Source organism: Chroicocephalus ridibundus, unplaced genomic scaffold (assembly GCF_963924245.1).
Source record: "Chroicocephalus ridibundus unplaced genomic scaffold, bChrRid1.1 SCAFFOLD_37, whole genome shotgun sequence".
In the NCBI taxonomy this organism is placed as follows: domain Eukaryota; kingdom Metazoa; phylum Chordata; class Aves; order Charadriiformes; family Laridae; genus Chroicocephalus; species Chroicocephalus ridibundus.
The window spans coordinates 1,393,063-1,418,701 of record NW_026961439.1 but is presented as its reverse complement, the minus strand read 5'-3'; the positions used below and the strand labels follow the sequence as shown (position 1 = coordinate 1,418,701).

At 43.5% G+C, this 25,639-nt stretch overlaps 1 protein-coding gene across 2 annotated transcripts in view; it reads right to left on the bottom strand.

Moving 5' to 3' along the window:
- The window catches only part of TSPAN9 (tetraspanin 9), a 201,045-nt gene extending 176,831 nt beyond the window's left edge, over positions 1 to 24,214 (bottom strand). Inside the window, exons 1-2 of one of the 2 annotated variants that reach the window (XM_063321946.1) lie at positions 24,084 to 24,176; positions 12,947 to 12,991 (exon numbers count right to left, since the gene is read on the bottom strand). The gene's annotated coding sequence lies outside the window, so the exon portion shown is untranslated. Of the gene's footprint in view, positions 1 to 12,946; positions 12,992 to 24,083 lie in introns of both variants that reach the window. The other variant, XM_063321945.1, reaches the window with a different exon arrangement.
- Positions 24,215 to 25,639: the final 1,425 nt, after the last annotated feature.

Genomic DNA, 25,639 nt, shown 5'->3' with positions numbered 1-25,639 from the left:
ATACTACTTCATAGAATCATAGAATTGCCTAGGTTGGAAAGGACCTTTCAGGTCACCTAGTCCAACCATCAACCTAACACTGACAAAAACCATCGCTAAACTGTATCTCTAAGCACTTTGTCTACCCGTCTTTTAAATACCACCAGGGATGGTGCTTCAACCACCTCCCTGGGCAGCCTGTTCCAATGCTTAATGACCCTTTCAGTAAAGAAATTTTTCATAATATCCAGTCTAAACCTCCCCTAGCATAACTTGAGGCCATTTCCTCTTGTCCTATCGCTTGTTACTTGGGAGAAGAGACCGACCCTCACCTCACTACAGCCTCCTTTCAGGTAGCTGTAGAGAGCAATAAGGTCTCCCCTCAGCCTCCTTTTCTCCAGGCTGAACAACTCCAGCTCCCTCAGCCGCTCCTTAGAAGACTTATTCTCCAGAACCCTCACCAGCTTCGTGGCCCTTCTCTGGACCCACTCCAGCACCTCAATGTCTTTCTTGTGGTGAAGGTCCCAAAACTGGACACAGTACTCAAGGCAGGGCCTCACCAGTGCCGGTACAGGGGAACGATCACTTCCCTAGTCCTGCTGGCCACACTGTTCCTGATACAGCCCAGGTGCTCTTGGCCACCTGGGCACACTGCAGGCTCATATTCAGCCAGCAGTCAACCAACACCCCCAGGTCGTTTTCTGCCAGGCAGCTCTCCAGCCACTCTTCCCCAAGCTTGTAATGCTGCACGGGGTTGTTGTGACCCAAGTGCAGCAATAACCAGGGATTTTCTGAACGCAATGTCTGATATTACATATGTACTACTGGCTTTGCAAGATCAGGAGTTGTATTTACTACAGCCTCACAGAAGGCCTGTCACGTCACTAATCACTAAAACCTACATTACATGTAGTCCAGGCCTGCAGTATCAGGAAAATCAGTAGCCTGGTTTGGAATGAGTGACCTTCTAGCTCTTAAACCAGAGAAGGAGAGGCTGGCAGGTCTCTGATGGCAACCTCCTCAAAGCACAAGAACAGTTTGTTCTACTACTCAGGAAAATAAGCATACACAGAGGAGACTGGCTTGGCTAAACAAGGAACATAGGTCTGAGCTCTAACACAAACAGGACATTCACCAAAAATAGAAATGAGGGCAAGTTAAAGAGCAGGAATACAGAAACCCTACCTAGCAGGTAGTGTTGCCAGGAAAGCCAAAGCCCACCTAAATTTGAAACTGGCAAGCAACATCAAGGGCAACAAGAAAAGCTACATTAACAGTGAAAGAGTAAAAGAGGAAAACATGGGCCTGCTGGGGGACGGATGATATACTGTCAGCAGATACAAATAAGGCTGAGGTTCTTTATGTCTTCCTTGCCTCTGCCTTCATGAGGAAGGTCTCAGGCCTCTGTGTCCAGAGAGAGGGTTCAAAGAGGATAAGGACTATCAGTAGCAGAAGAGAACAGAGTCAGGGTATCTCTTAAAAAAATCTCAACACATAGAAGTCCTTGAGACCAGGTAGGATGCATTTTAGGGTACTGAAAAGAATCAGTCAATGTGACTACTCAATATCGTGTTTGAAAGTTTGTAGAGGTTATGGTAGGTCTCCTGCAATTGGAGAAAGGCAAACCTGTCCTCAAAATGGGAAAAAGGACAATCCAGGCAACTACAGGCTGGTGAACCTCACTTTGGTACCTGGGAAAATCACAGAATCATTGAGGTTGGAAGGAGGCTCTTGAGATCAACTAGTCCAGCTCCCTGCTCAAGCAGGGTCAGCTACAACAGGTTGCCCAGGATTGTGTCTAGTTGGGTTTTGAGTATCTCCCAAGATGGAGACTTTGCAACCTCTCTGGGCAACCCATTCTAGTGTTTGACCATGCTCACAGTGAAAAAAATTTTCTTTGTTCTTGTGTTCACATGGAATGTCATGTTTTGTGTCCATTGCCTCTTGTCCTGTCAGTGGGCAGTACTGAAAAGAGTCTGTCTCCCTCTTCTTCATTTTCCCCCCATCAGGTATTTATACACATCGGTAAGCTTTCTCCCCATTGAGCTTTCTCTTCTTCAGGCTGAACAGTCACAGCTCTCACAGTCTCTCCTCATATGAAAGATGCTCCAGTCCCTTAGTAATTTTTGTGGACTTTTGCTGGACTAGCTCCAATACATCCATACCTTTCTTTTCCTGAGAAGCCCACAACCGGGCACCGTACTCCAGACGGTGGCTTACCACCTGGCTTAACACTGGCTTACCAGTGCTGAGCAGAGACGAAGGACCACCTTCCTCAACCTGCTGGAAATGCTCTTTCTAACGCAGTCCTGAATGTTGTTGCCTGACTTTGCCACGAGGGTGCATCGCTGGCTCATGGTCAGCTTGCTGTCAACCAGGACCTCAAGGTCCTGCCTTCCAGACAGTCAGCCCACAGCGTGTACTGGTGATGCAGGTATTCTTGAAACGCATTTCTGGGCATGCGCCGATGGTCTTGGTGAGTGGGAACAGTCAACACAAATTTACCAGTGATAAATCATACCTGACCAACTTGATTGCCTTATACGATAAACCAACTGGATTTGTAGACAATGGGGGAGCACTGGATGTCATTTACCTCAGCAAGTCTTTTAACCATCTCTCACAGTACTCTTGTTATCCAAGTTACAATATCACAGTCTGGATGGGTGGACAACCAGATAGGTAAAAAACTGGTTGGAAGGTTGGACTCAAAGAATAGTGGTTGAAGGGTCATACTCTAAGTAGGCAGCCAGTAACAAGTACAGTACCCCATGGGTCTGTCTTGCAGCCTGTCCTGTTTAAGATCTTTATCAATGACCTGGAGAAGGTGACACAGTACCCTCTCATGAAGTTTGCAGGTGACAGCAAACTAGCAGACACAGACAATATGCTCCAGGACAGGGCTACCTATTTTGAGGGACCTAGACAGGCCAGAGGAAAGGAGTTCTGCTGAAAATTATTTGCAGATCCTGGTGGACATTAGGCTAAACAGGAGTCAGAACTATGTTGTGACAGCAATGAAGGCTAAAAGCTTACTGAACTGTATCCCCAGGAGCATACACAGTAGATAATGGAAGTGATTATTCTCCTTTACTCAACACTCTACTGAATCTGGGTTTAGGCCTTCCAGTACAAGAAAGGTTCTGATAAACTTGAGTGAGTCCAGTCAAAGGCCACCAAGATGGTCAGGGAGCTAGAGCACTGGATCTGTGAGGAAAGGCTAAGGAAACTGGGCTTGTTTAGCCTGCGAAGGTTTTGGGGGAACGTAATAGCAGCCTTTCAGTTCCTAAGAGAAGGTTACCAAGAGTGCAGACCCAGGCTGTTTGCCAAGGTATACAGCAGAAGAACAAGAGAAAACAAACTGAAGTTGCCACAGAACATTAAAAAATATCACTGCTATGAAGTACTGGAACAGATGTCCAGGAGGTTGTGAAATCTAAATCCATGTAGATTTTCACAACCCACCTGGACAAAGTCTGAGCAACCTAGCCTGAAGTCAGCATTGATCTTGCTTTGAGCAGATGCTGCGCTAAATGATCCCTGGAGGTCCCTTCGAACCTGAGTAATTCTGCAAGTGATCTCACCTTAGAACCCTAACAACAAGGGAGCCAGTGGTATAATAGATTCAATACCCTTTCTGATAGTAACATCACAAACATCAATATTTATTTAATTTTGGGTGCTCACCACTCTGAAGCAACTGCATTTATAAATACTTTTAAAATGGTATTTGAAATGGCATTGATATCTGGCATATGCCTACACCACTGTTTCCTATTCTGCATTCAAGGAGTGCTGGCTTATTCGTAGCATTGAGGAATGTTTGCGCTGGCCACCCACAGGTTATGCGCTTACTTAGCAGTATTTGTTTCAGGACAATTTAAATCAGTGTCCCCACTCCCTCCGTACGCTTCTTTCAGTGCAGACATACTGATATGGGTACCAAGATGCATAAGGTCATACAGACACAAGCCTTTCATCAGGCTGGAAGCATCTTAGGAAAATTTCCATGACACAGATTGTCACCCTTGGCTTGTGTATCACCTCTATAGTGCTATTATCCTTACCATATCTGCTCCGTAAGAGCCATCATAAGCATGAAGCCTGCCAGTTGTAGAATAGTATCAAGTATCTGACCACAACAGTCAATGGTGTGACCCCTATTTAATGTCATTAATCTAGATTAAAACTTGCCAGTCATGAGTAGACTTGCTGTCACAAACTCTGAGAGCAGCAATAACCCAGCAGGGCCAAACCAAACTGCTGCCTGGTATGCAGAGTCTGATGTAATACTTGGCTTCGAGTTGCTCCCATGACTCGCAGTTCCACATACAGTCACCCGCATTACACAGCTACTTTTGTTCAGCAGTTTTGTGAAGACTGTCAAAAAATTACATGTTGTTCACATCAGTATCAGCAGTAAGCATTACATCACAGTAAGCACTCTGGATCTCTGAAGCACAGTTAAATATTTAGGAGGTCAAAAGATAAATACAGTTTTAAGAACAAGAACGATGTTTATAAATATTTCATAGGAATGTCAAAGGCTCTACAGTAGAGGAGACCAGAGCTCATCAAGTACAGAAGTTTCAAAATCACTTTGCTCAGCTACATACCTTCATGACAACGCTTTATGCACATTCTCTGCATGATAATTCTGCTGCATGGGCATGCTCAGGTACCACAACCAGCACATGAACCATCCTTTGGGAATCTCTGAATGAGTACAGCATCTAGTCTGGCATCCATCCATTTTTATAACATCTCCCCCAAAGCCCATTTCCCGTAATCTTTGTTGACTATCTCACAGCTGTGGGCAGACTAATTCCCCAAGGGCCTGCAGCCTGTTTCCTTTCTCTCTTTTTCCTGACGCTCCCATAATGCACTCCCATTGCATAAAAGAAGTTACTGAAATGGGAGGAAAATGCCTCCGTTTTTGCTGAATAATAAACACGCAGCCAATCTCATGCAACAACCTTCCCATCACATGGTGACACGCTCATGTGCCATGTTCTTACAGTACCAGAAGTCTCACCGGTCCCTTGACAGGACATTTGTGAGCACCTTGTCAACTGTGTCACTTGGTCAGTAGACACACCATGATGGAGAGTCTGCCGGTGCTTCACTTAAAATAAGAGACCATGTGCAGTCTTGAAACGCCAAGTGCTATACTCTCACAGGAAGGGACAAGAATCTCACAGCAGTCAGTGAAGAGAGAAATTGTTACCACTTGAAAATCCCTAATTTAACTTAATAGGTGGAGAATAGACTTAAGAGCCGAAACCAAACATTTAATATCCCTCTCCAAGTAGGATTTCTTGAGTATTATATTTAGGTATTCATTACCTAACTGTACCCCTAAACTGTTTTAAATGCACTAAACTCACAGCCCCACCATCAACCTTGATGATGGCTTCTACAGTCTATAAAGATAATAAGCTATACGAAAAGCAGTACACAATTTTCTTTCATTATTTTTCCCATCTTCAGGTTTCAGTGAACCTCCCCTTCTTGTACATGTCAGAAAGCAATCAAAAGCTTTCTTTTAAGAATCTTGGAAGACTAACAAATTAAAAGATAGGACAGCGTGTATAATAATACTGTATATTTTCAACTTTAAGTACTTACTTCATATGTTTTTTTTGAGTGGGTATCCATGGAATTATGACAATGCAAATAAAAATGCATAAGGTGAATTACCAGATGTTATTTTGAAACAAAGGTACACAAATATAGCTGCAGCTTTCTGTAAATTGAGCGCAGGGAAAAAAAAATTGGACAAAAAAAAAAAAATCACTAAACAGTTTCAGTATTTTAACCTATAAAAATGTTGAAGATCAGTCTTTTTCTCTCTCTTCACACACCCTCCCTTAAAATAGAAAATTTCCATGCCAAGACTTTATTTCTTTCCACCTACTGCTACTATCTTCTCATTCATCTGAGGTTCATCAGCCTCCTTTACTACCTTTCAAATTGGGTTGCTCTGAATGCTTTAACAAACAGGAATTTGTCTGAGCTTGGCTGGATTCCCTCAACTGCACCCTCATCCACCAGCTGTAGATGACTGGTACTAGCCAACTGTAAACCACTGTTCCTGAACAAGTAAGAATTGTTAAAAAAAAAAAAAAAAAAACATAGAGTTGAGTCTATGTATTGTTCTGTGCTGTTATCAAAGGAAGCACTCGCATGAAAATACAAAAGCAGGAAACATTTAAAAATTACGTTCCTTGGCACAAGCTCTTTGCCGGCTTAAGTCTTCATTGCATAGTACATCATACCAACAAATAAAAGATGGCTGTGGGCAGCTTTAAAGCAAAAATAAACAAACAAACAAAAACAAAACAAAATCCAAACCAACCAACCACACACCCCCCCAAAAAAAAAAAAAAACAACAAAAAAACAAACCAAACAAGCAGAATGAAGACTAAAGCAACAAACACTTGTGACTTACAAAAAAATCTTAACAAAGGTCAGTGTTGCCCCCAATATTTTTATTTCAGCCATTCGCTTTGAAAGACAGCCATATACAAATGTCAGTAAATGCCAAAGGTAAAAAATAGTACTCTTATACAGCCATACTCTCCGGCTTTTCACAAATTTTCTTTTTTAATTGACAGGGTTATAATAATGAATTACAAGGAAGAATACCAGTTTTGCTAGCTTACCAATTTTCTTATTCAAAACTGTTCAATATTCAATTCACCCCTGGAGTCCTCTGCCCATCATGCGTGTCTCTGGAATGACCCAAACAGCACCAAATATCATAGGTGTGGCGGGACAAAGAGCACACTTGACAATTTTTCTGCGTGAGGTCTCCCATACAGAAACTAGCTGTTAGCACATCTTTACTTTCTAGTAGGTGAACAGAACTTAGAATCACAAGCCACAAGGAAAAAAAACGGATTTAATAACATATATTTTAAGCAACGCCACTCACAACGTTAAGTTTAAATTGTATAGCAACCATTAAAAAATTAACATCAAAATAGTGAACAAAATGTACCTGTCACAACATACAGCCTTCACTAACTTCCTCCCGACTGTTTCTAATATTAGCATGCACAAGGCATGTAAGAAGAACGTAGGAAATGCTGTCAGAGAAGCATATAACTCTTAAACATCAATTGGATAAATAAACACTATTTAGGCTAAAAATAACCCCCTGGAGACAATATAAGCTAATTGTTAGACATTATCTTTTTAAAAGTATGTTTACAAAAAAGCAAATACATTTTGAAATTAAATCCACTCTAAAAAAAGGGTATCTGAAACTACCTAGTTTTCTGTTTTCACCTTAAATTGCACAAACGTTTAAAAAAGATTACAAAAATTAATATGACCAAAAGATATACATCATTATATGGGTTTTGCCCAGTAACTGGTATTAACATACTTATTATTATCAGTAGTGTTGTGTGACAAATCCATCACCCTTCAGCTTATTTAGGCTGAGAACAATCCAAAATAACCACAGTGTCAGCACTCTGTGGTTATGTCAGAGACAGAGCCTCTACAAAGTCGGATTGTGCTTTAAGCTTACTTTCTCCACCAATTCAAACTCACTTTTCTGTAAGGATGACTTCATGCTTTTGCAACTGCTCCCCACAGATCTGTCATCTGTCCTGCTCAGAGTCACAGGCACCAAATCCCATTTCTGTTCTTAGGCACACACAGTTCACTCTTCATGCTCACAGTGGCTTCCCCCATTCTTACCACTGCTAGCAACATACAGTCAAGCCTGGCTTTGTCACTGAATATCTTATCAAAATCCAAATAGATTTTATCAACCCTCAACTCAATCAAATAATTAAATCAGAAAAGGGTCTGGGACTTGCTTGATGCAGCCCACTTAGAAAAAGAAGTCTCCTGGTGAGTTACGTTGGGGAGTCTCTCCATAACCCTTTGAAACCCACCACTGAGGGCAAATTAGAGGAAATACAACAGGCTTTCCATCTCTCCCATCCTAAGCTCTATACAGCAATAATGCATTTATGCCATATTTTTCCCATTAACACTACTGCTTTGTGTTCTCTGTCCTCCTATGCTGCACACCAAATCCTAGCTAACTGACCATTTGTTTCCTAATTCCCGTTTTCCTTCTTAAACATTTGTGGAGTGAGGACAGGAAAAATTCTACAATACTAGGTCACAATTAATCTCTATGTCAGCCTGAGGGCAATATAAAGGCAGGCGGTAAGGGAACTGGCAGGATGGAAAAGATAAACAGCTGAGTAGCATAGTCAAGAACAGCACAGGGCAGAGAACAAGCTAACAGCCTCCCAGTACCGCAACGGCAGGAACTCGAAGGGCAAGAGTGATCAACTAGCTTGATCGAAGGGAAAGAACTAGGATTAATGGCTATTCTTTTTACCTACCAACTTTTTTTTCAAAAGCACTGAACTTTCAGCCCAAACAATGGACTTGGCAAAAAACCTTAGCAATGACTTCTACAATCCATAATGATACACTATACAAAAAGTCTAGAGTATATAAGGAAAGGTAGAGTACATAAGGAAAAGACTTCTGACTTCTGCTCGGGGGAAACCTAGCTGAGTAACAGAGCCATCCCTTTGAAAATGACGTGGAGGAGATCAGGGCTACTAGCAAGGAAAGTCGTGTAATTCCTGAAATTCCCACCTACGTCCAACATGGAGCTACAGAGATTGTGACCTAATTTCTCTCTCCTACACTGAAGGAAATTCTTCAGGGATTATGAGGGCAATGATTTTATGCAAAGGAATAAAAAGAAAGAAAGAATCCACTGATAATGAAAGTTTTTGTACTCTAATAAGTTCATTTTCTTGGTTCCTTAAGACGAACACACCTAACCATACATAGCCTCTCTGGAGCTGAGCAGCAGGAGCGTGGTGGGCAGAGCAGACATGAACAGCTGGGTCAAGAATTTAAATCCAGCAGCTGAAAAATCAGAGTTCAAAATGGGCCTGAATTGACTGTACAGACAGCCTCCAGAAGAAAATGCTTAAGGTCTGACAATAGAAAGACTGAAAACTACTGCTTTAAGGAATTCAATTTAGTTCGCAGCTGTCCAATAGGCTAGCATATAAACATATACATATCACTATTAAAAATGAGGCCTCTCCATTTCATCACAGTGATGGAGACAATACACTGCAAGCAACAAAACATGTACCACGGGCCATCTCAGACCAGAGAAAAGCACCCCCCAGTTGCTTTCAGAGGCAGCCATGCTCAAGAACTGCTGCATGGAAGGCATCCAGGGACCACAGCTCTGCAGGAGGTTGGTGACAAGCAATAGGGACAACAAGCTAAGAAAGAGCAGAAAATGGTGCTCCATCAGTGACACATTCTTCCAGTGACAAATGAGTAAGAGACAGCCTCACCCTACCATTCATAAGGAGACACGGTTATACATGTCACTAAAGAGTCAAGTGAAAGTTTTTCTCCGTGTTAAAAAACTTAAATAAAAATCTACCTGTGGGAGAGGACCACAAATCCGATATCCCAAGGGAGAAGCAGTAATAAGAAAACATGTTTTCCTGGCGACAGTGGTAGCACCAAAGAGAACCCCTTAAGTTAATTAATGATGCCGGCAAATATTCTAGGTTGAAGCAACCTGAGAAGAGCTAGTGAATAGCTCTTAACAATATCTCTGGGAGAAATTATTTTCCTTTGCCCATAAATAATTTACCTTTTGCCAGTGGGGTGCTCTCATATATGGAGATTTAAGTTTATGACACATTAAAGCTTAGCTATATCATATTACTTAGTAACTTACAGGACAGGATAATTTAGAATTCTGCCTCGAGGCCTCAGAATCCAGTTTAAAACAGAAACCCCTGTAAACAAAATTACCATGACTTGGCCAAAGGCCAACCCCAAGGCTCCTGCCCAGAAGAACTTTCTTTTCCTCACGCCACCTTAGCAGGACTTCTAACAATGTTCCTGAAGACCTGATCTAACATCATCCATTTAATTGGACAAGCTCTTCATGTGACAAAGCAGACAGACCAATGCCAAGAAGTCACTCAAATCAGACAGGAACAAGGTGTTGGCCCAACTGTGGAACATCCCAGCACTTTACACACTTTTTATAAATATGCGCCTTTGACACAACCAGGTCATCAAGTTGTTTCTGTAAGACAGCCAAATAAGTTAACTAAATCTGTTCTCATACTTCTCTTTCTCACCTTGCTTGTCTGATCTCATTTTCAAGGAACTTTCTGCCTATATTTGTACAGTACGTCCCAGGCTGTCCTCTCTGCACCTCACTCCTGCTGGGTGTAGTAGAAAGAATTTGGGAGCAATAACCCTGCTCACAGTCCAAAACAGTTAGGGCTTATAGTGCTTTATGGACATTTTAAAATTAAAAAAAAAAGAATTAAAAAAAAGTCACAGTAAATGGTGGTTTTAAGATATAACTGAAGACTGTCTCCACTAATCATCTAGGTCTGATTTCTCTACTGAGTTGTTTCCTACAATAGCTTTTGCAATACGCTGCATCTAATTTTGAATGATAAGTAGCAGTATTTCACTCCGCTTCAACACCACATGCTAGCAAGGCATTCAATCATTTTAACAACAGATTTATTGTTCAGATACTAGAAATTCAAGTCTGACAAGCTTTTTAATATGCATGAGTCTATTTCATAGAAAGTAAAAAGCACGTTTGCCATTCTGCTCAACATGACAAAGTTTTATATTCTTAGCAGAATGGACACCTTTGAAAAGAAAATCCTTACATTACAGTAAAGGGTATATGAAATCCTATAGCTGACACTGATCAGCGAGGTAAAGAAAGTGAGGTAATTTCTAGACCTCCATTAGAGATGGGATACTAATTTTTCAATCTGCTGTGAAACTGATTTCAGTAACATAACAGAAAGGAGAGAAAATTGCATATTACCATGCATGCAAGAAAAAAGTTTGAAACATCCTATTTATCTTCTCTCTCAGAGGGATGCGGATTCTTTTGTACTCCTTGATGATGTGAATCACAGTTTAGCATCCCGGGAAGCAAGCCTATGCCCATCTACCAGTGTAATATGATCGTTTAGCACAATTACCGTATGATATTTCAACACTGCCATGGACTTGGACCAAATTTGAAATGTAAATATTTGCCAAACAGTACATCCTAGCACTCAGTCCTACATAACGGTGTAACTTAAGACACTCACTTGATGTCCTTTCTCTTCTGGAGGAAGAGTTAAGGCTGCTGTGGGAATTCTCACTTTCATAACATAAGGCAGTTTAAACATTATAAATAATGTTACATTAATTTCTCCAGTATCAAATTTTAAAGGGGTGGAAACAAGATGAAAGAGCTCAAAATATAGGAATCATTTCAAGTGGCACACAGATGAACAGAAAGAAAACTTCTGGAACAAATAACCATTTCAAGCTCCTGCAGCTATCTTTTCCCTGGTGTACTCCATCACCCAAGAAGAGAACCCCGCTTTCCTAGGACCCAGGAATCAACAGAGCATCAGTCAGTATGATTCAGAGCATGGCACACATGCAAAAAGTAATGAAAAAATTATTGCAGGATATAAACACACAGCAGCCTTGCAGGAGACATGTTCTATGCCTAAGCTGAAGTTTTTTATAACTGTCTTAAATTCTACAGCATGAGATGTCATACGTTCTTTATCTTACATACTGTAACATTTTGTCTCATTTACTACAAACACAGATGTTACCTATATCAATGTCTAACACCCCCCAACTATCTCCTCATTCTTTTTCTTGCAACAGAAATATCCAGAAGCTGGTTATGTCCAATAGCAAATGTACATATTTTAAGCTAGTTGTACACCTCTTATTAATACATCTTATTACTATTTTTTTTTCTCTCAGAAACATACAGGTCCTACAAGTGAAATTTTCCACAGCAGTTAGACAACAGAACTACTGCCTTGACATTGAAAAATCCCTCTCAGTGTATTTCTCAGTTGTCCCTTACATAAAGAGCATCCCAAGGTCAGTCAATGCATCTTTTCCATATCCCCAAGACTGAGTCATTGTGTGGCATCATCTGTCATGATAATTAACACAAGAGTAAAGAAAAGCTTCAGCAGTTCTTTTTCTTAGCCTCACCTACCATTTGCCTTTCCCAACTGCAGTGTGTGTTTTTTCCTTCACAGACTGTAATCTCTCATCACTTATCCCAAAATGGGTGATGTTCTTTGCCTGCAGTTGTCTTTACAACTTTTACGGAAGCAGCACAGAGGTATGCAACAGTCCTTGGCAAGCCAAGTGCATGAGTGGACTATTATCTCTCTGCTGCTCCCAATTCTAGGACCTACCAAACTGCACCCCTTGCAGCAGAACGTGTGGCATTCAGCAGAAAGGTGGCTCTCACCTTTCCTTTCCCTGAAGGGCCAGAATTTGCTTCCTCTACTATGTCAGGAACATAATAAAAGGTAGGCAGTGCCACATTTTCCACTCAATTCTTAGCCAAGGCTAAATCCCTGAAGAACATAGGGAATGAAAAAACACACAGCAATAGGCCCACAGCTGCACCAGGACACCAAATGCAAGGGTAACGTTGGGGGCCTCCAAGATAAGTCTATTTTTCCAAGCCTGTTTATAAAATACCGCTTGCATAGAAGGACAAAACTTGTATGGACTAACGAAAGCGCTATCAGTAGGAACCCTGTTTGGTTCTTCCCTGCTTCCTTCCCTTCAAATGTCAGAGACAGGTAAGAAAACAGAGGAAGGAGAATATTTGCATATAATGAAGAGAATTACTGTCCTCCTCTGTTACATTTCCTTGGGTACCTACAGCAGCACTTGGAGAGAACCCCAACAACCACCACGTTACTCTGGACTCTCTCAGCATTTTTGGCAAGAAAATAACAGATCACAGGAAGGTTTCAGAAGGGCTCAGTGTTGGCCCAATTCATCTCCCCTCAATGTCAATGTGAGCAGCATTAAAGATCAGATTGACTGACTCTGAGTACCCTTCAGAGAAATCTTACTTACTTGAGGTAACTGGATGTATGCCAATAGAAAAGTCGCAGACCAAACCTGGAGAAATCAAGAAGCCCAAAGTGAACTTCATTGCCTTTTGGACTCACCTTCAATCACAAACATAATTACCTCAAGAGGACAGAAAGGGAGGGATTGGTGGGGGGGGGGGGGAAACAAACAAACAACAGGAAAAGTTATGTCAAATCCCACATGCTTCTGAAGTCTAAACACTGGTCGGTCTCAAGGGCATAATATACTGATTTCATCCGGACTCAAATTTAAATAATGACAATAGGCAAAATTTTAAAACAGACTCACAGAAGCTAAAGGGAAAACAGAAATTAAGGGGAAAAGCAAAACTTGTGTGTCAATTAAATCAGAAATACTAATCAGAAAAATCCAATGCTTCTTCCCCAATACTAGTCAGAAAAATCCAATGCTTCTTCCCCTTTATTCAGGTCCCCATCATCACCAAGACACCTGATGACCTGTTTACAGCAGCAAGAACAGAAATTAAGCAATACCTTTCCCTGAACTCTCCTGCACCAGTCCCACATTCTGACTGGTCTCATCTTTGCTTCTAGTCCAACAAACCACTGCTGGAGTGAAAAATCACACAAAACCAAACAAGCACCCCACTTTTTCAAATTCATACTGATACTTTCAGGGCTGTAACAGCACCACCCCAATGTCAGAAGGATGCTACAAAATTAGCAAACTGACAAATGTGAGATGAGGACTTCCTCCAACCACGTGGAGGAGAGACACAGAACAGTACCATCTCCAAATGTTTAAAAACCCATAAAAATTATTACAGCTGCATAGAAAAAGTACAGATTGATTATTAAAAAAAGGTGATTATTCACCAAACTTAGTGAACAGAAATGTTTCTATTATTCCATTGTTGTTCATGCATTTTAAATTAATGCTTTCTCTCAGGCTGCCTCACTGTATCATGTAGGATTCTGAAACAGAGCTAAACTCTGGAAACAGAGTCTCTAAGTCATAAAAAGTACTCAAACATACCTGTGAAAATGTAATTAATTTCTAAATGTTTTCAGATTTCAAATAGAAAGCATTTTTTAAAGATGGATAAGAAAACGCGGTTTCAAGATTGGCGTTTTCACAACTAACTACTGCCCCTTTCAGAAAAGTAAACATGGAATTAATTAGCTGCCTTCACCTTCAATCTTTTCACATTCAGTTTTAAGAATTAATTTACCAACAGAAGGTCTTCTTGATTTCACAGTTCACACACTACACCTGCTGGAGCACATGGACACCTCAACACATCATACACATCAGTTCTATACACCTTCCATAGAGTGAACTAAGACTATATGAACACTAGGTTCATCACTGATGTCAGGCTCTACGTCAAGCACGTGCAGGCAACTAACCAACCAAACCAGCTCCCTAGAGACACAAGAGACAACTTTATTTCAGCAACTGAATTAATCATATTAAAGTCAAATGCGGCTTTGCGGCTTAGTAAAGATAACTATAAAAATATAAAAATAATTTCAAGAATTAAATAATCCAAGTTTCCCATGCTTCCACTGCATAGATGTTGGCTACTTAGTCAAACAGATGTAACATACGGTATGCTGTCAACTACATTTAAAGATTAACTTCATTCAAACTCAAAGAAACAAGAATCTTTTGACAGACCAGAACTGATGAGACAAAAATTCACAGGCAGATGCAACTGAAGAGCTCAGTTCACACCCTCCAAGATTCACTACAGGAGTCAGATAGGTACAAGGCTGTTGTAACAAATGATGATGCAAGGAACAGACACCCTGCGAATCCTTCAGAAACTTGCATCTTTCACCATGTTGTCTACATGATTGGGGAACTGTACTTAACACCCAGGTAATCTGTCCAATCCAGTGTTCACAGCAGGAGGAGGTCAGGAGCCAGGGCTGCCTTCCAAACCAGAAGCCCTATAACACAGAATCGTAGAATGTGTTGGGTTGGAAGGGACCTTTAAAGGTCATCTAGTCCAGCCCCCCCCCCCCCCCCCCCCCCCCCCCCCGCAATGAGCAGGGGCAAACGTGAGGGCTAGCAAAACCTAGGGAAAAAAAAAGTAGATCTTTTATGTTCTAGAAAGCTCAATGATTGGTAGGCACTTACCTCCTGATAACCGTTAGGTACATCACTACGCTTGGTCCTCTAAAATAAAGCGTGCTCGTCTTTCAGTTCCTCAAATCACGTCCCAAGGGCAAGCAAAGTCTGTTTGCTTTTGTAAATGGATGTCTTAGACTAACGCCACGAGCACCAGGTAAATATCTACTTTGGCTGTCACAGACAGTTTCAAGTTTGCTGTGGGGGTATTTTGTCCCTGAAGCACGGGATGATTGTATTTTATTAATAAAATTAAAACCTACATCTCCAACCATTTTCAGATCTTTGAAACAGTAACAGGGCTGTCTAGTGATCCAAGCAGAAACGGCCTGATAGCTATCTTCTTCTACTGACTTCAGAGCAAAGAATTTAACCTCTCAGTGCCTCTTAAGAGCAAAGGAGAGAGATGCCTTAGCAGGTCCAAAAAAGAAAAGTGCCTTAGGAAGATTTTCAGAAGTGACTTTCAAGTTTAAAAAACAGAGGAATTAAATGCTACTTGCTAAAGCATGAAGAAAGGTCGAGATTCCTGCACGAAGCGACATTTCTCTTTAAAGCTCTTTAAAAAGCAGTTCAGAAAAAAAAGCTGCATATGACTCGAAGTAGTTTTATTTCCCCTGTTGTGGTTTAGTGTAAAAACAGTGAGGAAGAAATGGACTACAGACAGCAAAATAGAATGTGTGGTTCTCTTACCATAGAGTGAACTTCCTCAGCTCTTCAAGGAGGAATTGATGGAGAATAAAATGAGAAGGAAGGGTTGAAGATGGAGACTACATAGCGGTGAAAATCAAACTAGGATGAGACACAAGCAGGATTTTTTTGCTTTCGTAAAGAAAACAAGACGTAATAGATTGTCTGGGGGTCTGTGGAGAGTAGGGAACTTCAACTGGTGGAGTAACAAAAGGAAAGCCTAAGAGCAAAAAAGAGAAGGAAAGCCTAATGAAGATGGATTTTTCAGGGAAAACCGACTGCTTCAAAAAAGTTGTCTTGAGAAACTGTTTTAAGAAAAATAGCATTAAAAGGGGAGGGTTTCTTGTAGAACTCTTGGGAGATATTTTGTGGTCACCATGCCACCAGGAAACGGTGGGACAACATGGAACTTGGAAAATTGAAAGCCACGCAGATGAATTTCCACATTGGTGTGGGAACTGTAAACTCTCTGTCCTCATTTCCTCCTCCTGGTTCTCCCTAGAAGAACCCTTCTCTGCTTCACAGTCCTTTTCACTTTGCCTTCTACATTTGAAGTAGAGAACACTTCTAAAAAGCTCCTGTTCATAATGAATTATCTTCCTCTCTTTCATATCCCTCTACAGATCACTGGTCCAAGCAATTACTTTCACCATGGCTTTCTTATCCTAATCTAAGACCACATTCACCTGAAATACTGTACTGGGTCTTTCCCATTACCCACCTGAAACAGGAGAATCTTCATAGTGTAGGATCCAGCCCCTCTTCCGTCCCGAGTGGTTGTGAGGAGAATAAGTTGGAAATTCTTCTAGAGTTGCAGTTCTCCTCCCTTGCTCTTCATCTTTTACAGCACCAAATAGCTCAGCAATAGGTGTCTACACAATTTATAAGCTCCTCATAGCTGCTTCTGCTGCTATCAGTAGTGTCCCTGGTGCTACGAAATGCAAAAGTCTCGCCTGTCCTGACACTTTCTCCATTACTGGGAAACAGATCAGCAAGAGCCTTTTTCACACTCAGAGTCACTGTTACTTGCCAAAACTTTGTGAGACAGCGCAGCGGCACCAGAGAGATCCAAACACTATACTGTATGAAAAAGAATCACTTTATTAATATTTGGAAGGTTTCCTTTACAGGCTTTTAAGCCAGCCATTTAGTATTTAGTTTACAAGGAGGCACGCTCCTGTCTGCCTGTTAGTTCACGTCTCTTCTATTGCCAGAGCCATTATCCCATTCCCTTGATGGTATTTTATCCACGTGCATATAAATACATATAAACAATAATCTGCACACTGTCCTCAAGTGGAAACAACATGCTAGTCACTCTTAAAACATTGCTTTCAATCCTTTGTAACTTCAGCTGCACTTTCTTCAAACAAGGAAAATCAACAATCTTCATTCACATAAGGTTACAGTCTTAACACAAAATGCAATGCGAAGCTGATTTTGGGGTAAGTACATATTCGAGAAATCAAAGAACTGTTCAAAATAAAGACAGCTGAACATCCTGGCAGAACCACCTTACGCTGAACTGTATGCAGAGTTATGGGTAAAAAACAGCAATAGACACAGAGAAAGGAAAACACGCTTTCAAAAGCATTCTTGATTTATTTAATCTTTAGAAATGAGCAAATTCAAATAGAACATCTCCTTGCCTGCGCTCAATATGAGTTTTGAGTATGGCTATAATCACCATAAAAACAGTGTTTGTCAACATATTGTGATAAGGCACTTGAAGAAACAACACTCACTACCAAACTGCGAAAGCCTAGGAACTGGGGCTAGTAACACTAGAATATACAGTGTTGTCTCTCAGGGTTTGCCCCCCTACAGCCATATTAATTTGGATATTAGTAATGATTACCTAGAGGTTATAGAGAACAGTGCAACCCCTGAATACAGATAAAACTACCAATCAGAAAGTGCTACTTGTCTAGCTTCATCACAACATTTTCTTTCCTATGAGTCCTTCCCACCAGTGTCCTAAACCCAGGATTCCTTCAACTTCATGCCCTGCCTCCCTCAATCCTTCAGGTCAAATCACTTTAATTAGGAATCAACTTGGAGGGCACCAAATACAGGAGAGCTCACAGAGTGCTCTACTCCCTAGGATTTGAGGTCATTGCTGTTCCCTAGGACAGAGTCACGAGATTTTGAGCTCAGTCTCCTTCAAATCAGCTCTCTATGCAGTGTACCACCTCATCCTTCCTTTTCAGACCTTCCTCCCGGGGGAGGGCCGCAGACTTCCTCTCCCTTAGCCTACTGCCTTCTCAAGACTCCTGCATTTTCGCTTACTTCCCCTGAGCTCCTTCTTCAGTCTAGCCCTGCCTCCTCCCCAGACATGCCACATAAGGATAATACAGCTCTTGTGGTCCTACGCCTGCGTGAGGTTGATATACTCCATCATATCCTTATTATGAGTATACACAGACCGGACCAAGCAATTGCAAATCGGTGAAGACTGTCCACAGTACAGGCAGTTCTACTTTAACAATATCAGTGTAGAAACTAAAGTTCAGTTCATACAGTTCACCCGATCCTAGAGACATGCAGTGACTTGGCCTCAGAAATGTAAACGGCTTTCCACTAGTTAATGCAGTTTGTTTCCTTTTTTTGCATTTGTAAAAGGGATCATGGAAATAAACACCCTAGCTATTAGTCATTTCCACCTTCAGAAATACCAGGCATTAGGCCGGCAGGACAGAGTTTGCATTAGAAAGGAGAACTCTCACAGCAAAAGAAAAAAGTGCTTTCAAAAGAACTTAAATAAGAAAAATTTTTCTGTTATGCCTTTTGAAACAAAGATCAATGCAAACCCAAATCTTTTAAACTGATGTTATTCCTTCAGTGTTATCATAATACCCCAGCATCATATTCACACCACTGCAAAGAAATGCTAAGCTTAATTAATACCTTTGTCCACTAAATCATAAACATATGCTCCAATAAGCCTTTAAGTCCGCCTCATCTGCCTGGAGCTACCCCCATAAGGCTATCTCATGCCTTATACTACAAACGCTAGCCCTTAAGGTTTATTTTTGATAGCAATGAGTGCAAGTGCTTGGAATATCAGAAGAAACAGTTTAACAGAGCCTGAAAAGGAAGGGCTTTCAAAAGCAGGCCTAGAACGAAAGGTGAGGTAGGGGTTGAAAGACAGCTGAAGCACAGTGCCATCTAACTGTGGCAATAGACAACTCAGAGAGACACATGACTTTCCCAGAAACACCTGTGCAATGAGGAAACCATCCAACATTGTTCACTGGAGAAGAGTATCCTGCCTCATCACAAACACACCCCAGGAAGTATGTCACTGAACCAGAGGAAGTGACCCATGAGACCAAACTGACAGATTTTTTCCCCAGAAAACATAGTGCTGACATTCAGAAATGCAAGTTTCATCTGAGAGAGGCTACAAGGAGCAGAAGAAACAGTCTTTGGAAGTCAGCTTTAGGAAGCCAGAAGAGATGGAGAGGAAGGACAGAGTGCACTAGTGATAGCTCTTCTGTCTCCAATAGAGCATCTTGTTACACATGAGCAAAATATACAAAAATTTGTATCTTCCAAATGAGCGCTTCTCAGAACTAAATTCTAGCATGCATTGTACTGAGTGACGAAAAGGCAGTTCCTCAGCACATCCCTACTTCACCACAATTTCACTGCCATGTAGAAAGGAAAAGACAAAGACCTATTTCTGATCCACTCCCATTCTCTGGGTATTGCTAAGCTGGCCCTACCAGGTTTGACTCAACCCTAAGGTCCACTAACAACCATGTCACAACTGAGGAAGCGCTCTGCTAATCCTGACATGTTTATTCTATTTTCTACAGACTCAAAGACAGTAACCCTCAGGTAAGAACCCTTCCCTGATCACGCACTGTCTTTTCCCAAGCTCAGCACCATGTTCTAGTCATCACAATTCCTACAAGAATTTTGAAAGAACACAGCTTGACCTAGTCCAGAAAGCATCTTTAAGTGATCTTACACTAAAAAGGCACTTTGTCCATTGAGAATCACTAATGGAAAGCAAGTTTTCAAATATATAAAGTATCTTCGGCCCCCTGCCCTACCCTGACACAAACACCTTTCCAGCACAAACCCTGAGCATAGTAAGAAAAATTTTTAATTTTTTTTTTTTAAATTCCTTTACTAAGTATAGAATCATAGAATCATTTAGGTTGGAAAAGACCCTTGGGATCATCGAGTCCAACCATCAACTCCACTCTACAAAGTTCTCCCTTACACCATATCCCTTAACACCACACCTAAACGACTCTTAAACACATTCAGGGATGGTGACTCCACCACCTCCCTGGGCGTATGAAGTGATCTAATTCCACTTTTTTTCTATCCTACATAGGGTCGGCTATGAGGGCACAACAGGACTTTGTCCACTTCCGCCTTGAAAACCTGTGAGGACAGCCATTGCACAGCCCCTCTGGGCAACGTGTTCCAACACTTGACTGTCCTCATAGCAGAAAAGGTTTTCATTATATCTGGCTTGAACTTCTTTTTTCAACTTACATAGGATCATAGAATGCATTGGGTTGGAAGGGGCCTTTAAAGATCATCTAGTCCAACCCCCCCTGCAGTAAGCAGGGACATCTTCAACTAGATCAGGTTGCTCAGAGCCTCATCAAGCCTGGCTTTGAATGTCTCCAGGGATGGGGCCTCCACCACCTCTCTGGGCAACCTGTTCCAGTGCCTCACCACCCTCATTGTAAAGAACTTCTTCCTCATGTCTAATCTAAACCTACCCTGCTCTAGTTTAAAGCCATTACCCCTCGTCCGATCACTACATGCCCTCACAAACAGCCCCTCTCCAGCTTTCCTATAGGCCCCCTTTAGGTACTAGAAGGCTGCTATAAGGTCTCCCTGGGGCCTTCTCTTCTCCAGGCTGAACAACCCCAACTCTCTCAGCCTGTCTTCATAGCAGAGGTGCTCCAGCCCTTTGATCATCTTCATGGCCCTCCTCTGGACCTGCTCCAACAGGCCCATGTCCTTCTTGTGCTGAGGGCTCCAACAACATTTGTTGTCCCTCATCCAACTACCACATACCAATGTCAAAAGCCTAGCTCTGTCTTCTTGATAACCTCCTCTTAAGTACTGGAAGGTTACTATAGGTCCCATCAAAGTCTTCTCTTCTCCAGGCTGACAAGCCCAGTTCCCTCAGTATATTATTCTCATACTTTATCAGGGCCCCGAGCACAGTGAAAGGCCTTTAAAGGCTCAGGGGCTCTGTCTGAGCTCTGCCTTTGGCCTTCAGTCCCTGCAAAAGCTATGCTGTAGGTGTGCCTGTCTCCAGCCATGCTTGTATATGGTCGTGGACCCTGATGATTCAGGCCCTGGCCCATGGTGTGACTTCCTCACTTGATGTCAGACCTGCTGCATCACTCTGGACCCGCTCTGTGATAACTGGACTGTGTCTGACCCCAATAATCACCACTGGGCCTGATCCTGACCTGTTGATTCACTTCTCAACTTGATCTTGGACCTGCCTTAGCACCACAAACCTGCCTGGCAATCTAGACTCTTGCTTGGCACTAGCTGCCTGACTTGGTACCACGGGATGGGACCCTGGCTGGTAGCATACCTGCCTTGCCAGCTGGGTTACCACTCTCAGCTCCCAGCTCCCCATTTCTTACCAACAGCCATGTGCTCTGGACCCCAGCAGTCACAGTAGCCCTCCATTGGACTAGCTCCAATTTATCCATACCTTTCTTGTTTCCAAGAGCAGAAAACTGGATTCTAGACTCTGTCTAACCAATGCTAAGTACAGGGAGATAATCACTTCCTTTGGTATACTGGTTGCAGTCTTATTTAATATGGCCTTGCATACTGTTGGCTGACTTTGCTTCAGGGCACACTGCTGGCTCGTGCCCAACATTTTTAAAGCGTTCTCATCTCTTTTTATGCATCAATAAATGTAGTGACATTCTTGCAATACAGAAAACTAATGGGGCATCAGTCACTTGCAAATACCACAGTACCGAAACACGACAAAAGTGAAAAACTGAGATGGGTTTTCAATTGTCAAACCCAAGCGCAACAGGAATGTTAATGTACTGCTTCTAAAACAAGCAGACTCTTCTGGTCAAAGCCCAACCAACCCTATACCAGCTCTCTCTGGGTAATACTGAGATAAAGTCTTGGATTCTCTAGTGCAAACTGCTAGTTTCACATGTGCCACAAATACAAAAGTAACACCTCCAAGCACTGCTGCAGCAGTATTTTTTTGCTACTTCATTTTGTGCTGTTCCCATGTTTCACTTCTTTATTGCAATGTTTTAGTTTGTGCATTTGGGAAGAGAGGGGTTAAACAAAGAAAAACAAAAACACGGTTGTGTTAGGAATATACTCACAGACAGGCTGAGGCTTGGCCTGCTTTGGAAGAAAGTAACTTTAAAAAGCAAGGAAAGCAAAGACTGTGGGATATGCATCTCCTCTGGCTATTTTCTGTTAAAATTGCCACAATAACTAAGATAACACTGACATTCCCAGTTAACCCTCTAACCCCCTCAAGACAGATGAACAGGACCATTCTAACTTCAGAGCTTTGTCTGAATAACGCAAATGATGCTGCATTAGTTATATTCTGACCCCAACGTTTTCTCAAACAGCTTTATTCATGAGAATTAGTTTTAAAGGAAGTGTAGATGCCTAAACCCAAATTTGCCATAAATTCCACAGCCCCATTACAGAAAAGGCCTTGTCTGTAGGATTTGCAATTTGAACAGCACAGGTCTAAAAACGTGAAAGGGAAAGATATGGAGGGAGAAGCTACATTAGCTCCACCAGTTTTCATTCTTGGAGCTCACAAAAAATGCAAAATGGAAGCAAAAGCCATAGAAATATAAAGACTGACTTTTTTCCTTGGTGTTATCAACCACGTGCACATCACACTGATAATTTATCTTTTGATATTTTTTAAATTATTGAGTGCTAACTTGGCTACTCTGCTGATGTAACTCATATGAATGCATTTCTTCAGTGGCTATTATCCTTTGCCATTTTACACTCTGGCTATAAAGAATTACATCTATCAACGTAAACAAACCATTAAAACTACCTGTGGCACCCGTTACTAAGAACTTTCCTACAGCAATATGTTAAAGTTTTGGCATCCACAGGTAAAGTTTAGGCACGTCTAGAAGTAACAGCACAAACAAGTCTCATGATTTGATTCTCACGGCTGTTCTGGAGATTATCCAATTTTTTCCTAGTCACATCCCAGGTGACTTACCCCAAAGCCTTAAAATAAGTTCAGTGCAGTCAGGTAGGAAAATCAGGTGCCCCCATTCCTAGCCCTGCGGTTCAAACCACAAAACTATACAGAATAAAAGCACAGAACAAAAGAGATGATAAAAGGACTAAGTAAAGAAAGGCAGCTTTATTCACCCCTGTAGTCTGGTTTTCCCCCCACCGCAGCATCCCCATACCTCTCCTCTCTGCCCACCAGCAATCTCTGGAGCTGGAGGCCTTTTTGAGAGGGGCAGCGCTCATGGAGCTCCCACCTCCCATCAGGAGCACAGTGACAAGCGGATATCCAAGATTCAGCAAGAAAAGTTTCCAAAAGTTTGAACGCGAAAAGGCAAAGCTGGAGCCAAGTTTTATGTAAGAAGGGGGAAGGCAGGCACCGTTGGCACCACTTCTGCGGGCGACTGCCGAAAAGAGCTGTCAGCCCACCCGGCAGCCGTGGGACTGCTCCCCCATCGCCGCCGGGACCGCAGCCTCCCTCCTGCCTCCCGGGCTTCCCTCCCGCAGCCTCACGCGTTCTCTGTCCCCCGCGGGGGCTTCTCCGCGCTCCCACCCACCCAAGGCTCGGCCCGGCTCTGCGCCCTCACGCCCCGCTACAGCCTCGGGGGGTGTGCAAGGGGAGAAGAAAGGAAGCCCCCCGCCTGCCAGCAGCGCTGTTGCAGGCGTATTTCCCCCGGTGGCCGGGGGAAACCTCGCTGCTCCCCTTAAGAGATGGGCAACGCGGGCTCCTCAGTAGAGAGCAGGACCGCGTACGCAGACGCCGCTGGGCTCCTCTCGTCCCTCTGAACTAACTTTCCTGTTTCCGCAAAAAATGTATACAGACCCCAGGACGGTTGGGGGGAGGGGGGATGTTACTGTTTTCTCCACATGCTCTTCACCCCTACGAGCCATTCGCACCCCTCCAGCACCCCCCACCCCGCTCCGCCCGCCGGGACCCTGCCGCCCACCCAGAGCCTCCCAACCGCCAGACCGGCACCCCCGCCACCGGCTGCCCCCCGCCGCCGCCGCCCCGCCCCGCTCCTGCCATCTCCCAAGGCCGGGAAAGCGCCCACAACTTTCCACCGCCCCCCGCGGCGCCGGGTCTCACCCGCGCGTCCCTGGGCCGGGCCGGGCCGGATAGGGCCGAGTGGTGGGGGAGCACCAGGAGCACGGCAGGACACGGATCCAGCTCCTGCCAGCGGAAACGGGAGGAGGGGCTCGGACCGGCGCTACCGAGCGGGGAGGAGCTGGGGGCGCTGCCCAGGGGAGGCTCCAGCGCCGCGGAGGAGGGGAGGGAGGGCCGCCGGCCCAGTCCTCCAGCGCGCCTCACGCCGCTTGGTGCGTGAGACCGCCGCCATCCCGCGCCGGATCCCCTTTCTGAGGGCTTTGCCAAGAAGCCTGCTCGTCCGGGGCCCGCCCCGCTCCCTGTGCCGCCCACGCACCCCACGGGAGCCCCCCGGAACCCCAGGGGCATCCCTCGTTTGCGCCCTCCCAGAGTTCGCGGGCTGCGCCGGGGCTGACCGCCTCCCCCACCTCCCTCAGCTGCTTTCCCTGCCGAGAGGGGCCTGGTGTTGAGCGCCTCGCTGGGTTCCGGCAGGCAGGGGCAGTAGCCAGGTTAAGCTGTGAGCCGGCAGGAGGCTGGGATGAATGTAAGCCACTGGCGGCTAGACCGCTGCTGCAAATGGCAAACCCGTGGCTAAGCTGCTCGTTAGTCCCAAGCCCACGAGTGCCATTATGTTGTTGTGGCTCGTAGCACAGCAGGTGAGCTTGTCTGAGTGTTTGCCTGAGCTCTCTGCCCTGGCAGGAGGAGGCTGCAGTCCGTGAGGGAGATCCTCTGAGATGCTGCAGGAAGTCCCCACCTGCCTTCCCCCGGGTGTCGGGTATTGGTGGAAGTGCAACAAAAAGTTAACCAACTTCAGACACTGTCTCCAGCAGAAGTGTCTCTCGAATCTTAACACAGCTGGAGAAGGTTCTGGTGCAGACCGCTAAGCAAAGCGTGTCGGGGGGAAGTGGCCTAGAATTGGAGCAGAGATACCTACATGGACAGACCAGTGCAGGTATGGACACAGGCCTCTTGGGGGGGAACTGTATTTCACAGTGTATGAAGAGCAACTCAAGGCTATTCCGTAAATATCTCTGCGTAAGGAAGATCTGTTTCAGGTTCCTACGTCCCCTGTGTATTCTCATTTCCTTCTCTGGTGCTGCTGTTGTTGTCATGCTTCTCAATTCAAGGGCACGTTCACATCAAATACATTCTCTCATGCCTTCCATTCTGTGGAATTATGTGGGTTTTTACAAACTGCTCAGTTCAGGAGACTAAGCGTCCTGGTGGTAGTGCTGCCAACAACACAACTGCCACCTGCCGCATGTTTGTTCCTCTCTCCCCCAGAAGAGAAGCATGTACAGCAGCTTTCCGTTCTTCATTTATTTATGTACAAAATGCCATGTGTTTACCTTAAAGCAAGCAATGAAGGAAATCTGTCTTGCAATGCACCAGGAGATAGAGAGACCAGTGGAGAGAATTTCATTTGGTTCTTTCGTTCTAGGCTCCAAAAAAGGTCCACCTCCCAGATGCTGTAGCTCTAACGCAGTAACTCCATTGTACCTGAGGACTGAAGGATTGGCATTCCAGAATTGTTGTCAATCTTTAAATAACTCAGGCTC